Source organism: Pan troglodytes, chromosome 14, assembly GCF_028858775.2.
Source record: "Pan troglodytes isolate AG18354 chromosome 14, NHGRI_mPanTro3-v2.0_pri, whole genome shotgun sequence".
Classification (NCBI taxonomy): Eukaryota; Metazoa; Chordata; class Mammalia; order Primates; family Hominidae; genus Pan; species Pan troglodytes.
The window spans coordinates 79,351,530-79,366,282 of record NC_072412.2 but is presented as its reverse complement, the minus strand read 5'-3'; positions in this window follow the sequence as shown (position 1 = coordinate 79,366,282).

Below are 14,753 nucleotides of genomic sequence, written 5' to 3'. Positions count from 1 at the left end.
GACTTTGTAAGCAAATGAATTGGACATTAGGTATTATGTCTTTGGCCTGATTTTCTGACTGTTCTTTGTAGGCCATACAAGCAGCCAAACCAGCTCTCCAGCTTTGTTTTTTATTTATTTTTCAGCTCACCCCGGGAGGCTTTGTCGTACAAATAGACCAATGAGACAGATTTCATGGACTAGATCACATGATGTTATTTTTCCCTCAGGGTAATTTATTTGTTGATATTTCCTCTACCAGGGTGATTCTTGGATACTTCAATGATAGCTGGAATTACACAGGTGATAGATAATTCATTATCTCATGTTTTACCTTTACTCTAGCTGTTTTGCCATAGCCATGATTTCTAACCTAATGGTTTCATTGTTTCTTATTCTCCCCGATTTAAAGTCTACAAAAAAACCACATGAAATAGTTAAAAGTACAGGAGCAGCAATGTACTTCAGCTTAGAATGCCTTGGGGCTTTATCAGAAAAGAAAAAAATATTTCAGTGCTAGATCAAAATCATGCTCCCTAAAAAATTATTTTAGTCCCAATGGCCATGGAGGGTTTTCATACTATATAGTGCATTGTCTTCCCACCAAAGTGCGTGGTTTCCTTCAACACAATGAGCTCCTTGTGCTTTGTTCGTGTGCTGTCTGGATTTAATATATTTCTCTCCCAGCAGTGTAATAACTATAATTTACATCACTTCCTGTTTAGTCTAAATTCACCAATGAACGCCTACACGGCTCATACACTTGAGTGATTGTCTATTTCTGAAATAAATTACATTTTCCTTGTACAGGAACAACTTTTACATGATCTTTTTTCTTTTATAGTTTCACCATGTTAAGAGTGTGCTTGTGTGTGTGTATGTGTATGAAAGAGAAACCCAGTTTTATGAGGCCATGATGACATCGGCAATATGTGCTAAAAAACATTTACTCAGGAGAGCCCCAGAATTGTTTAAATAGGCATATAGTCATCAGAATAGCCCCCTTTTCTCTTATTGTAGCTGCAGTAAGTATTGTATTGCACAGATTGTAATCCATTATCTTGAAGAGGATTGCAAAGCACAGAAGGTCTGTGCCATGAGCTACTGTTATACCCTGGTCCCTCAGAGCTTTCAGTCTATTCCAAAGACCCAAGTTGGTTCCAACATCTCAAGGGTGGCCTTGCCGCTGCCTCTGGTTGCTATGCCCTCTTAAACTTGGCCATGGCCAGGTCATGAAGTAGACGCCCTGGAGGGTTAAACGTTATTGATCATCCCCAGGGTCCTGAAAGCTTATGTCAGTGTGGCCAATGCATTCTGTTGCTGAATTAGGGCCTGTGTACACTACTTCACCTTTCCTGGCTGATTTGGAGCCATTTCTTTGTAATTTGTTCAGCATAAATGAATCCAGTCATTTGAGCACTGATATTGACCCTTTTGTATTATATGTATCAATATTATGCATTATCCAAGTGAGCATTCAAATTATATTTGATGTATCTAAAACATGGAGGAAATGGTTAAGAAATTACATAAAGTCTATATTCAACCACTCATAAATCTATGTTCTTATGGTTACTGATAGCAATTTTTATGTGCATAAAATAAGGAAAAGCACATGTTTGAGTTATTACTCTGTAAAAAGATTATGCTAATTGATGTGTGGCATAAAGCTTTGTACTTAAGACATAGTCCCTCACCTAAAGTAAGTTATTGTATCCGATTAGCGTAGATAGATACATACACAATTTCTCTAGTATGAACTGTAAATGGATAAGCACCACCAGAACTGGCTAAAACGTGATGGAATTTTAAGGGTAGAGAGAATAGCTCCGTAACACAGGTAATCAGTCAGCCCCTGTGTCCCCTGAAATACACATTGTATGTAGATATTCAGATCCCTAATAACATGCCCTCTGGAAGATTTCTGTGAATTTTGAGTGTGTGTGCAACACTGGAGAAAGAGAGGCAGAGGTGTCTGCCTGATCACAATCACCTCGTTCTCTTGGTTTATGGATCATTTCAAGGTGTGACGTGTGCTATCTCTGTTGTCCATCCTGTCAGCCTCTTCTTTGATTTGCACATGTGCCAACACACATGTAAATTGTATATTCAGTTTGCAAACTGCAGTTTTGTGACCCATTCATGGCAATGAAATCCATGTAGTGGATGAAAGTGAGCATTTTCAAAAATTAAAGAAAGGAATGAGATGTTATAAGATGGGATGAAATAGAATGGAATGAAGCAGGAAGGAAGCGAAGATGAAGAAGAGCTTTTGTTTCAGTTCATTGTCCGTTAGCATGCATGTGACAGGGCGCAATGTAAAAAATAAACTTTGAAAGCCTCCGGTGGGGTGGTCTCTCTCCTCTCCTCCTGCCCACCTGCTCCCAAGGCAAGTCCAGGTGTGCTCCATCTCACATTGAGCAGAACCTCTATTGAAATGGTTAATTTTATGTGTCATATTGACTGGGCCACAGTGCCAAGATATTTGGTTGGACATTATTCTGGACGTTTCTGTAAAGGTGTTTTTTGAATGAGATTAACATTTAAATAGGTGAACTTTGAATAAAGCAGATGACCCCCCATAATGTGGGTGGGCCTCATCCAATCAGGTGAAGGCCTTATCAGAACAAAGACTGACCTCCCTTGGGCAACAAGGAATTCTGTCAGCAGACTGCCCTTGGACTTGAACTTGCAACTCTTCCCTGAGTCTCCAGCCTGTCAGCCTACCCCATCCGATTTTGGACTTGACAAGCTTCCACAGCCACATGAGCCAGTAATCTCTAGGTATGTAAGTGTAAACATATACTCTGTTGGTTTAATTTCTCTGGAGAACCCTGGCTAATATCTCCATCTGTCCATGGTTACTGAGGCTACTGTCCATCTTCCTGACCTCATAGTCTTGTCTTCTTCTCTACATGTCCCACCAAAATATTTTGCCAGACAAAAGCAGCTCCTCATAAAAACTACAGTTTGGAATGGAGATATTAAGGTCGGCTTCATGAGGGATATAACACTTGAGTGTGAAGGCAGCTTCAGTTTGGGGCTCAGATTAGATTATGTGTTTGGCTGCAAGTACTTCAACTGGCTTAAACAATAAGGGAATTGATTGGTTCCCATAACTGGAAGGCCAACAGTAGCACAGTCTCTTCAGGACTAATGGGTTCAGTGGTTCCCACTCTGCATCCCTGAATTTTGTCAACCATTTTCCTCTGGCAGCTTCCTGAATTATCAGGTCTCACACTTGGGTACAAGCATGAAAAAGGAAGAGAGAGACTTGCTCCCAAAAACTCTCCCAGGAGTGGAGACAGGAAGAAAACCCGTAGCTAACCTCTCTTCTAATTTTGTTGATCCAAATTCAGAAATAAGCACATTCCTTAGCCAGTCCTTGGCTAGAAAACCCTTAGACCAGGCCAGTTCCCTTGTGCTGAAAATCGGGGTCAACTTCTGAGACTCATGAGCTTCATAAGGGAGAAAAGTGGGGTCCAATGTGAGTTGGGGTTTTTGTTTTCTATTTTTTCTTTTGAAAAATGAAACACCTACAGAAAAGTTCAAACATAGGACAGTGAACGTCCCTATAGCCACCAGCTAGATTCACAGTGCAATGTATATACACATTTTTGTTCATGTGCAAATTGTGGACATCTTTAGACTTCTCCCCTGAATAGTTCGATATCTGTCATCTAAAAACAATGACATTTTTCTCATCAACGTTGTGAAAATGTCTCAATAATGTCCTTTATAGACGTTTTGTTTTTGGATCTAGATCCAAACAAGAATCACAGTCATTAGCCTCCCTCGCTTTCTTCCTATTCTCTCTGTTTATCTTTTAATTTTTTAGTTTTTGTGCAATGGTGGCCTTTCGTAATAATGACAATTTTAAATAATCCAGGCCAGTTGCTTTGAAGGTATTTTTCAATTTAGATTTGTTTGTATCCTCATGCTTAGATACAGATTAAGCATTTATTTTTTAACAGGAACATGACATAGAAGATGGGCTTTCCTTAGTGGATTGCATCAGGAGAGACATGATACAAGTTTGTCCTATTACTGGTAATGTCAAGTTTGATTCCTATTAAAAGTACCTTGTCCTTCTATGTGGGTTTTGTTTTGTCCTTAAGGTTTTATTACATCCTTCATCCAAGAAGACTTTGTGGAAGTTGTGTTTTTTGTTTTTTGTTTGTTTTTTTGTTTTCTTTTTAAGATAAATATAAGGCCAGGCTTGGTGGCTCACGCCTGTAACCCCAGCACTTTGGGAGGCTGAGGCAAGAGAACTGCTTAAGGCCAAGAGTTCAAGACCAGCCTGGGGAATATAGCAAGACCCTGTCTGTACAAATTTTAAAATTAGCTGGGCGTGGTGGCACGTGACTGTAGTCCCAGCTACTCAGAAGACTGAGGTGGGAGGATCGCTTGAGCCCAAGGGTTTGAAGCTTCAGTGAGCTATGATGGTGCCACTGCACTCCAGCATGGTTGATAAAGCAAGACTCTGTCTGTTTAAAAAGTGGAAAAAAAAAAAAAAAGGCCAGGCGTGGTGGCTCATGCCTGTAATCCCAGCACTTTGGGAAACTCATGCCCAGCACTCCAGCCTGGGCGACAGAGCAAGACTGTCTCAAGAAAAAAAGATAAATATATAATATATATATATTATATATTATATATATATATAATATATATAATTATATATAAAATATATAATTATTGAAGTAAAACAAACAAAGTCTAGTTCTTCCTTAACCTTTTACTTCAACTTACAAATATTATTATATTTATAAATCTAGCAAATCTAATATTTGTTTATAAGGGCTCATAACAATTAGATTCCCATCAACATTAAAAACTGAATTTGTAAATATTATCTATTTGCTTTCTCTTTTAAGAACTTTAACAAATTAACAACAAGCAGCCCCAGTAATTAAATCATTGTATAAATCTATTAAATTTTAAATATGGTGATTCTTAAATTCTCCTAAGTGTTCCAATTTTCCATGTACATTTTGTAAGATTTCAACCTAAAATTTTGAAAACATAAATCATTGCGTAATTACGTATTTTAAATTAAATTCACAAGATTGGCTTCTAACAGGCCAAGTTCTCTTAGTTATTTCAAGTGTATAAAGTATCTGCATAAATTCCTTACACACAGATGTTAACCCTATGATTTTTATTCACAAATATTTCTGTACTTAATTAGAGGTAGTCTTGTGATTAAAGGAAACAATTATGAAATTTCATATAGGGATTACTTTCTCAGGTGGTTGAAGTTGTATAATATCAGAGTTCTCAATTGAGATACTAATATAATGAAGTGAGCAGAATCCCATACTGCTTCTAAACACCGTGCAATGCTCAAGACGGTCCCCCACAACAAAGAATTCCTTTGCCCAGGGTGTCAGTGGTGCCAAGGTTGAGAAATCAGGTCCCAGGTCCTGTCAAAAACATTAGGTTCCCATAAGCAACCAACATTGTCCACTTTGATCTGGAGAAACAGCAGAATAAGCCATGAAAAAGGAATGAATGGATGAACAGCATTTGGAAGATGGCAAATCCCTGTCCTCTGTGTTCCAGCAATAGTCAAACATCCGTATTTGAACAAACCCACATTCCTGTCTCAAACTCTTATGCCTCAGCCCATACTGTTCCCCTGCCTTGAACACCCTTTTCTATGTGTCTACCTGGTGAATTCTAAATTAATCTTTACCTTCCCTGTGAAATCCTGCCTGAATCCATCATCCATCTAGCCAAGAAGTGATCAGCATTTCCTCTTGGACCTTAAACACACCACAAATATTGCCCTTGTAAGACGCTAAGTAGTTATCTTCTTTGCTAGATTGTGAGCTGTTTGAAAGTAGAAATTGGGCCGGGCGCGGTGGCTCACGCCTGTAATCCCAGCACTTTGGGAGGCCGAGGCGGGCGGATCACGAGGTCAGGAGATCGAGACCATCCTGGCTAACACGGTGAAACCCCGTCTCTACTAAAAATACAAAAAATTAGCCGGGCGTGGTAGCGGGCGCCTGTAGTCCCAGCTACTCGGGAGGCTGAGGCAGGAGAATGGCGTGAACCCGGGAGGCGGAGCTTGCAGTGAGCCGAGATCGCGCCACTGCACTCTAGCCTGGGCGACAGAGCGAGACTCCGTCTCAAAAAAAAAAAAAAAAAAAAGAAAGTAGAAATTGTGCCTTGTTCATCTTCGAATCCACAGATCCTGGCATGTATTAAGCACTCAAAAAATATTTGATAGCTACATAAATGATTCAAATAATAGATAAGATTTAATAAGGAGAATAGAAACAATAAAGTTGGAAGTGTACTTTCTAATTGGATTACAGAGATCTAAAGGCTAAATTCTGGAAAATCCTTAGGAAAAATTTACATTAGGAAAGTGCTGAATTGATACCATACCTCCCATATAAGTCTCTATTTTAAATGGCTTTCATTTGATTATTTGATTATGGATTGGATTTTTGAAACATGATAAAGAATTTTGAAACTCGCAATGGCTTCTGCTATACAGAATTCACCGCAATCAGGAAATAAATTGTTTTCTTCCAGTAAAAAAAACAAAAAACAAAAGTTGCCTATCGCTCTTGCTGAGTAAGTAGAACTGTAAATGAGAAACTTAATTTTCTAGTCAGAAATGTTTTTTCTGAAGTCATAGCATTCATGTGGATTGGTAGCTTGCCCCTGTGACAGTCAGCACTAGAGGAGCAAGAAGGAATGACTTTATGCAATACTTCCTCATAGCTAGGGCAAGTGTGAACAGGCCACCTCCTCACACCATTCATTGGTGTTTTCTTTCTGCTTCCAATATTCATGTATTTTTACTTTAAGATTGTCATTTCCTGTCTTTTGTGAAGGATTCCGTAATATTAGAATCACTCAGCACAGATGGGGCCTGAAAAAATGTTGGCATTTCCTTTTTTATTTTTATTTTTGCTTCATCTTCTACACGGATGTGGCTGTGTCTTTATTCACATACATCCAAAACAATAGTCTCTTTTATATGATGTTTAACTGTGACGTATTTATCCACAAATATACTGGCTGTGTCACATGAAGTATTTACTTAGATGTTGTGTATGCGTAATGAACTGCTAAATGTGGGCAAGTTATTTTTCACCAAAACCTTGGGGAGCCACTCTGGTGACGTTTTCTTGTCCCTTATCTGAGGATTGTGATTCATAAAATGCTTGTCATCCATGTGGGGGAGGGGGTGGTATCTTCTGTGAATTTCTAATCAGTGGAAGGTATGCCTGTCTATTAAAACCTTAAGGACGTGCAAGATGACAAAGGAAATCTTTTGACTTCTTTTCACTGTTTAATCTCTGGCAGTCTGTGTATATAAAGACTATAGCTGGACAGAAAACAGTAATAAAGTCCAGAAGTAGATAAAAGCACAAAGAGTGAAACCAAAGTATTTGTAAAGCTCAATAAATCTGTTAACTAGAAGTTGCAGTTTTATCTTTACATACAGGTAAGTCTCAAGGTTAACTGCTCCATAAAGCTCCACACAGGCCCTAGTGTTTGGCATCTCTTCACTACCTTATCAACTAAAGAAGGGCTCCCCCATTAGATTTCTTATAGTTCCCCTTCTCTAGAATGCAATGGATGTAAGCTTTCTCTGCCTTAGATTTTAGAAAATGTCACTGGCCTATTGGCATCAGTTCACAGATATGCATGTTTGAGGCAAATGTATAGAAGATTGAGAGTGGCCTCAGTCAGCTAATGATAAATAACGTGATGATGGCATTTTTGACTCCATGAGGGAGAAAAAAAAAATAAGACTTTCCACCAAAATTGAAAATGGATTCTTCTCCAGGTGTACCAAATGAACTAGGCAGAATGTTGTAACTGTGAGCATTTTTAGGATGGAGAGTTTAAGAGAGAAACTGCTGCTGAAATATGTTGGTAGAGCTACAGCCTTCGTCTTTGTTGACAGAAGGTTGAAGTCTGATATTTAAAGTGTTAGTGCGGTGGAAAGATCATTCACTCTAAGACCAGGTGGAAGTGGTTTTAGATATTGGTTATTCAGTTGGCTAGCAGAGTGATTCCTGTAAATGCCTTGCTGGAGAAGATGTATCTTAACACATGGGGTAAAAACACTGCTTCCCCAGGTGTTGTGAGACGTGCACAGTGTAACATGCATGAAGCTCACAGAGGGGCTCAGTGTGGAGCCTGGCACAAAGGCAGCCTTCAGGAAGGGCTTGTTATCATTCCTGCCTCCTCTTGGTCATAGAGAGAAAGAACTTTACTCCGCAGGAGGATAAATTCAGGAGGATTCATTCCTGCCACTCTCTGCCCCTCTGTGCTTCCTCCCCAAGACTGCAGGAGTAACTTTGTTTCATGCGCTGGAGTGAAGGAGCAAGTGTATGGTGACTCAGTCCCTCTACCTCTCTCAGAACAACTGACCTTGACTCCTAAGTTCTCCATCAGACCTAAAGCAAAGACCCTTGTATAAATATCATTGCTATGCAAGGCATTTCGGGCCATCTCCTCTTCCATCTCCTGGAAAGTGAACGTGATATTTGTGCTTGTTAGCATGGTCTCTACGATGCTAGGACAAAGATCAGACCTACTTAAGTATGAGGCAGTACCTGGCTTCAGCAACACAGATTAACAGCTAGTTTATTTGGGAGGCAGCTAAAAATGCCCCTGTAGCCCATCTCCTCAGTAAATATATATTCCTATTTGTTCAGTTGGTGTTTGAAATTACATGTTAGACTTCATGCATTTGCCTAAGGCTTCTTATCATGTATTAATAAGCCTCAAAGGGCAAACATCACACCTTAGTATGAAGGTATCTGTAGATGTATTTGGAAGAGCAAGTTTGGATTAAGAGAACGAAGACAGTGAAAAACACTGACCTCCTGTTTGTGGTTAGTTGTGGAAATTGGGCATTATAGAAGTGGCAAGAGGTAGAGGGAGAAGTTGGTGAAGGTATATAAAAGAGGGATAAGAGTCTTGGAAACTAATCTTTACCTAATATATGGTTTTGCCCTGGAATATTCTGCCTGAGAAGTAAAGGGCTTGTTGTTCAACAAGCAATTCCCAGTAGAGTAGGAAGAATTTTCAAAACACACATGTTTTCACAAGAGTCTACACAATCTAATACTCAGATGGACTATTCCATCTAATATCCAGATGAAATAGCTGGATAAAAAATGTTTATTAAAGAAATTTGCTATAAATTGCATTAATAAAAGTATGTATCTTGTTTCAGGGTTCTGGGCAAATCAACCTATTTAGTTTTCACTACTCAGTTTGCTATCAGGAAACCACTATCAAATGCCAATTGAAAAAAAAAAAAGAATCAATGGGGAAAAGACTAGAAATGCAAAAGCACAAGTTACGAGAATTGTAAAATACTTGGGTTTTTTTTTTGTTATGTTTTTAGTTTTTTTCTGCAAACTGTTCTTTCCTCTAGAAGGATTCATTGTCCCTCTGGGGTGTGGTTGAGAACAGATCAAGGCAGCAGAAGAATAAATAAAACCTTTTAAAAATTGCTAATGCCTTGCCAGGAATATTTACATTAGATATGTTGCATGTAAAAACAGATTATATATCTGAATAAATTCACTCTGTATCCTTTGCAACTTCCTAAACCACTCTATCATTTTGGAAGAGACCTTTTTCTCCCTGTCGTTGAACATAATATTAGGTGTAATAATATTATTGAGCTGGAATTCAGTAGGGTGAATTTTCACAGTGTAGAAATTCATAGCAAATGATTACTTTTCAGGTATGTAAAGCACAAATTTATTTGGTATACAAAAATTCAGTCCCCCCCAAATATCTCTTCCTATATTAAATAAAACCCCTATGCCATATCTAAAATCTCTATGCCCTTCTCTTTTCTTGCCAGTTTCCTCAAGAATAATAATCTTGTCTTTTTCATCTTTGTATCCTTTATATGCACCTTACCCCAAGCCTTAAGTGACAAACGCACTTACAAACAAGAGCCAACATTTTGGAGGCATTTATCATATACCAAGCACTATGCTTTGAGCTTTACCTTATTATAATTACTTTTATCTGCTCAACAATCCTGCTACCAATATTATTCCCGCTTACAGATAAGGAAGCCGGTGTCCACAAAGTTAAACAAATATGTCAAAGGTCACATGACGAGCAGGTGGGCCCAGCACTTCGCCCATGTTTTAACCACTATATGCTAAAGAACTCATCTATTACAGTTGTTGAGTTGTACAATAAATAAAGAAAACATGGCTGGGCATGGTGGCTCACGCCTGTAATCCCAGCATTTTGGGAGGCCGAGGCGGGCAGATCACCTGAGGTCGGGAGTTCGAGACCAGCCTGACCAACATGGAGAAACCCTGTCTCTATTAAAAATACAAAATCAGCTGAGTGTGGTGGCACATGCCTGTAAACCCAGCTACTCCAGAGGCTGAGGCAGGAGAATCGCTTAAAACCGGGAGGCGGAGTTTGCAGTGAGCTGAGATCTTGCCACTGCACTCCAGCCTGGGCAACAAGAGCAAAAGTCTGTCTCAAAAAAAAAATAATAATTAAGAAAGAAAACACACACTCTCACACACACAACATTTTTTCTTCTAAGAAACATAAAAATATTATTGTAGAGGGAGGCTCAGGATTCAACTAGGCTAATACACCAAGGTTTGGTGCCCCAACCTGTGGCTTACTAACTTTGTTGATCTTAGGTAAATAAGTCAAGCTTGTTGATTCTCTGGTTCTTTATCTGTAAAATGTGGCTAATGCACAGTAACTACTTCATTGGTCAATAGATCATTTAAATAAAATATGGTACCCACAGTTTGGAGTTCTGCTTATTTCTCTCTCACTTTACTCCCTTTCACCTGGCACATCTGTGCAAAAGTACCCTTTGTGACTCAAATGAAAGCAGAAGGCACCATTTGGGGGTGTTGTTGATGCTTATTTAATCAAAATATCTGCTATTTTTAATCGACAAATTTAACAAGGAAGTGATATACTGAAAACTCTAAAACACTGATGAAAGAAACTGAATAAAACACAAATGGAAAGATGTTTTGTGTTCATGGATTGGAAGAATTAATATTGTGAAAATGTCCATACTACCCAAAGTGATCTATAGATTCAGTGCAATCCCTATCAAAATTCCAATCAAATTTTTCACATAAATGGAAAAAAACAATCCTAAATTCATATAAAACCATGAGAGACCTTGAATAGCCAAAACAATTCTGATCTTTTATTTGCAATGTGAGAAGCCATTTCTTATGTCAAGATGATAGATTTCTAAAGAAACTATTGAAATAAGTTAATACACTTTTGGCCAAACTTGCTATCTTTTCAGTTTAGATTGGTTCCTGATTTTTACCAATGACCTTTCATTCATCATAAGAGTTGAATAAACCCTGGACTTTCCCAGATTAAAAACACACATAAACCTGGAAGCAGCCACCACAGAATATCACTGTGTAAACATGATAAAATGCAGAAGTAGATCATTTACATTCAATGAGTAACAAGGTATTTGCAGGAATTAACTGTCCTTGACCAGCCCAATTCTGTTCATATGGCTTATGCTTTCACTTTATTGATGCCCATAAATAAACATCTCTTGTCTTAATGTGTCCCGGTTCAGCATTCAGCACACAAAGGGCTATATTTTATAGCTGTGGGCCTCAACTCAACCTCCAGGGAAATTGTGTGATTTCTTTCCTCTTGCTCAGCTTGGCATCTGCTATGGAGGCCTGCATTCCCGAAACTCTCGATTAGAATGAATAATTTGCTGCCTATGAGCCAGTTATCCACAGATTAGCCCTCTGAACCTTCTGTTCCTTTCGGCCATCTTTGTGGGGTTTTCATTACTTTGGAAAGTAGCTATTGTTCTGGAGAAAGAAATGAAACTAATAGCTGTAAAAGCAGAGGTTTGTGTGGGTGGCAGGGAGGGAGTAGGTCTGGAGACAGTTTCTTCCTGTTTTTGCCCCTGGATAATCAGGAGTTAAATATAAAATGCAAAGGCTCCCATGCTTATATTTTTTAAAAGAATTAGATCAGCAAAGGTGGCGGTAAACTGTACCTACTTAAACTTTACCAAAGATGGAGGTAAAGTCTAAGTGGAATTTGGAAATACCCTAATAGCTCCTGGTTCCCAGACATGGGGCACTTACACATCCCACATATGGTGCTACTTGCCCGATAAGCATTGTCTCATCTAAGCCTTACATATCTCTGTGAGGAAGACATTACAATATGGATCTTAGAGGTAACAATATTGAGGTTCAAAGAAGTCGAGCAGCTACCTAGAGACGCACGATGAGTAAGTGGCAAAGCTGAATTGTCTACTCCGAAGACCAGGCTCTTAATCACATTGATGCTATATATAGTCATCCTAGCAATCCAATCTTAGTCAAATCCACATTCTGGCCCCATTGAAAAATAGCTCAATTTATACAACGTGCTGTTCTTACTCAGTAGTAAATCAGTGGCATTAACTAAGTTTACCTAGCTTTAATTTCCTACATATATGGCATTTTCCAGTTTTATTGGGGGGTTTAAAATTAAAGGAATTCCTTTAAGAACAATTATGAAAGGTTAGATGTTTATTTTTTTAAAAATAGAGATAGGTCTCACAATGTTGCCCAAGTGGGCCTTGAACTCCTGGGTTCAAGGATCCTCCTGCCTCAGCCTCCTGATTACCTGGAACTATAGATGTACTTCATGGCACCAGGCAAGTATTTTTTTTAGAAGCTAATATATTTATCAGACAGAAGGACAATCAAGAAGTAAAAAACATAATTTCTGTCATAATGCATTTATTCAACAAATACTTATTGAGCACCCATTTTTTTAAAGCAGGCCTTGTTTAGACACAAGAAATGAAATAGTGTATATGACTGACTTACCACACTAAAAAGAAAAAAAAAAACTGTAATCCTATGAGGAAGGCAGTTCCTAAGAAATAAAGCAGAATACAACATGAGAACAGCCTTGTATATCACATAAGTAGATGATGGAGGTGATGGGTACTTAATCTGAATTTGGCCAACAGGGGAAAGTATTGGCAATAGGTGACTCCTGCACTGACTCTTCAAAGGCAAATACGGATCAGTCAAGGGATGGGAAAGGTGAGAGGGGAAAAACAAATGGATTGGTCTAGAAAAAGACTGAAAGCTGTATGGCTATAGAGAAACAGCAAAAGTAATCTAGTAATGATTAGAGCATAGATCAATGGCCTTAAATTGGAGAAAATTAGAATAAACTGAGGCGCTCTGAAAACTCTCCAATGCCCAGGTCGTACTCCATATCAAGTCAGAATTATCTAGAGGTGTGATGCAGATATCAGTCATTTCTAAAGCTCTCTGGCTGACTTTAATATGCAGCCAACTTTAGGAACCAGTAGTGTAGGGCAGTAGATACCAAAGAATAGCCTAGGAACAGGTAATATCAGCATCAACTAAAAATGCAAATCCTATCCACAGTATTGGAGGAAAAATCACAGAGCCATCAAAACATAGATTGCTGGACCCTACTCCCAGAGGTTCTGATTTAGCAGGTCTGGGGTGGGGCCTAAGCATTTGTATTCCTAATAAATTTCCAGGTGATGCTGATGCTGCTGGTCTGGGAACCACAATTTTAAGAACCCCCCAGTCAAATGCTTCTCAAATTCTAATGTGCATATGATCACCTAGGGATCTTATTAATATGCAGATTCTGATTCAGTAGGTCTAGGGTGGGCCTGAGGTTTGTGTTTCTAACCAATTCTTTGATGATCCATGCTGCTGCTCCGCAGACAACACTTTGAGAGCAAGAGGCCAAATAAGGAGAGAGGAAGATGAAACTGTATCATGAAGAGCCTGATAATGTTCAGAATAATTTCAAATCAGTTTTAAAAAATAAGGTAAGTCATGACATGTTCAGTCTTGGTTGGTTTGTCATTCGGCTTTGCCTTCCACAGCATCAATTTTAGCTTATTAAGGTGGTGGCCAGGAATACTCAAGGCCACATTTTTGTTGCTGTTGTTTACCTCAACATGAAAAGAGAGAACGCTCTTATTCATGGAATAAACTTCCTCACCTCAGTCTTAGTTTGGCTCAACTTAGATACCACATCCACAGCTCCACCAGTAAATGTCACCAGTCAAATGCTCAGCATTAATTGTCTCAGCCCAGGTTTCCCAATCATTGACAAGGGGCATAACATGATTTTCTGGACTAAGCAGGAGCTGCCTCTGAAACAAGGGCCAATTCCTAAAACCACTTTACTGCTATACAGTAGGAAGCTAGGATTGGCAATGAATGCTCAGGAGTAAATCATAAAGAGCAACGTAGACCATGAATGTCTTGGTAAAGCATTTTTTCTTCCTAAGAACTGTTGGGTATCATTGAAAGATGTTTAGTTGAAAGGTGGTAATATCAGAAGTGACTTTGAAAAGAACACTTGGGTCTTGGAGTCAATAACTTGTAGTGGGGCAAGAAAGCCAATGAGGAAGATACTACATTTTTTAAGTGAATGGTGGTTTCATCTTAAGCCATGACATTGCAAATGGAAGGATCTATAAGACTAGGTAATAATTTTATGTGAGTTAAAGAAAGATAGGACTCGAAGATTGCTCATATGTTTCTAGCTTTTATAAGAAACACAGAAGGAGTGAAAGGTTTTGGCTGGGGTGAGAGGAAAAGGTGGGGATGGAGCAAGGGAGTAAGCTGGGTGGAAGACAATGGGTTCCATTTTAAGCATGTCAAGTTTGAAATGTCTGGGAGACTTTCAGGCAAAATTTTCCAAAAGCAGTTTGAACTACTTATATAAATCTAACCTCAATG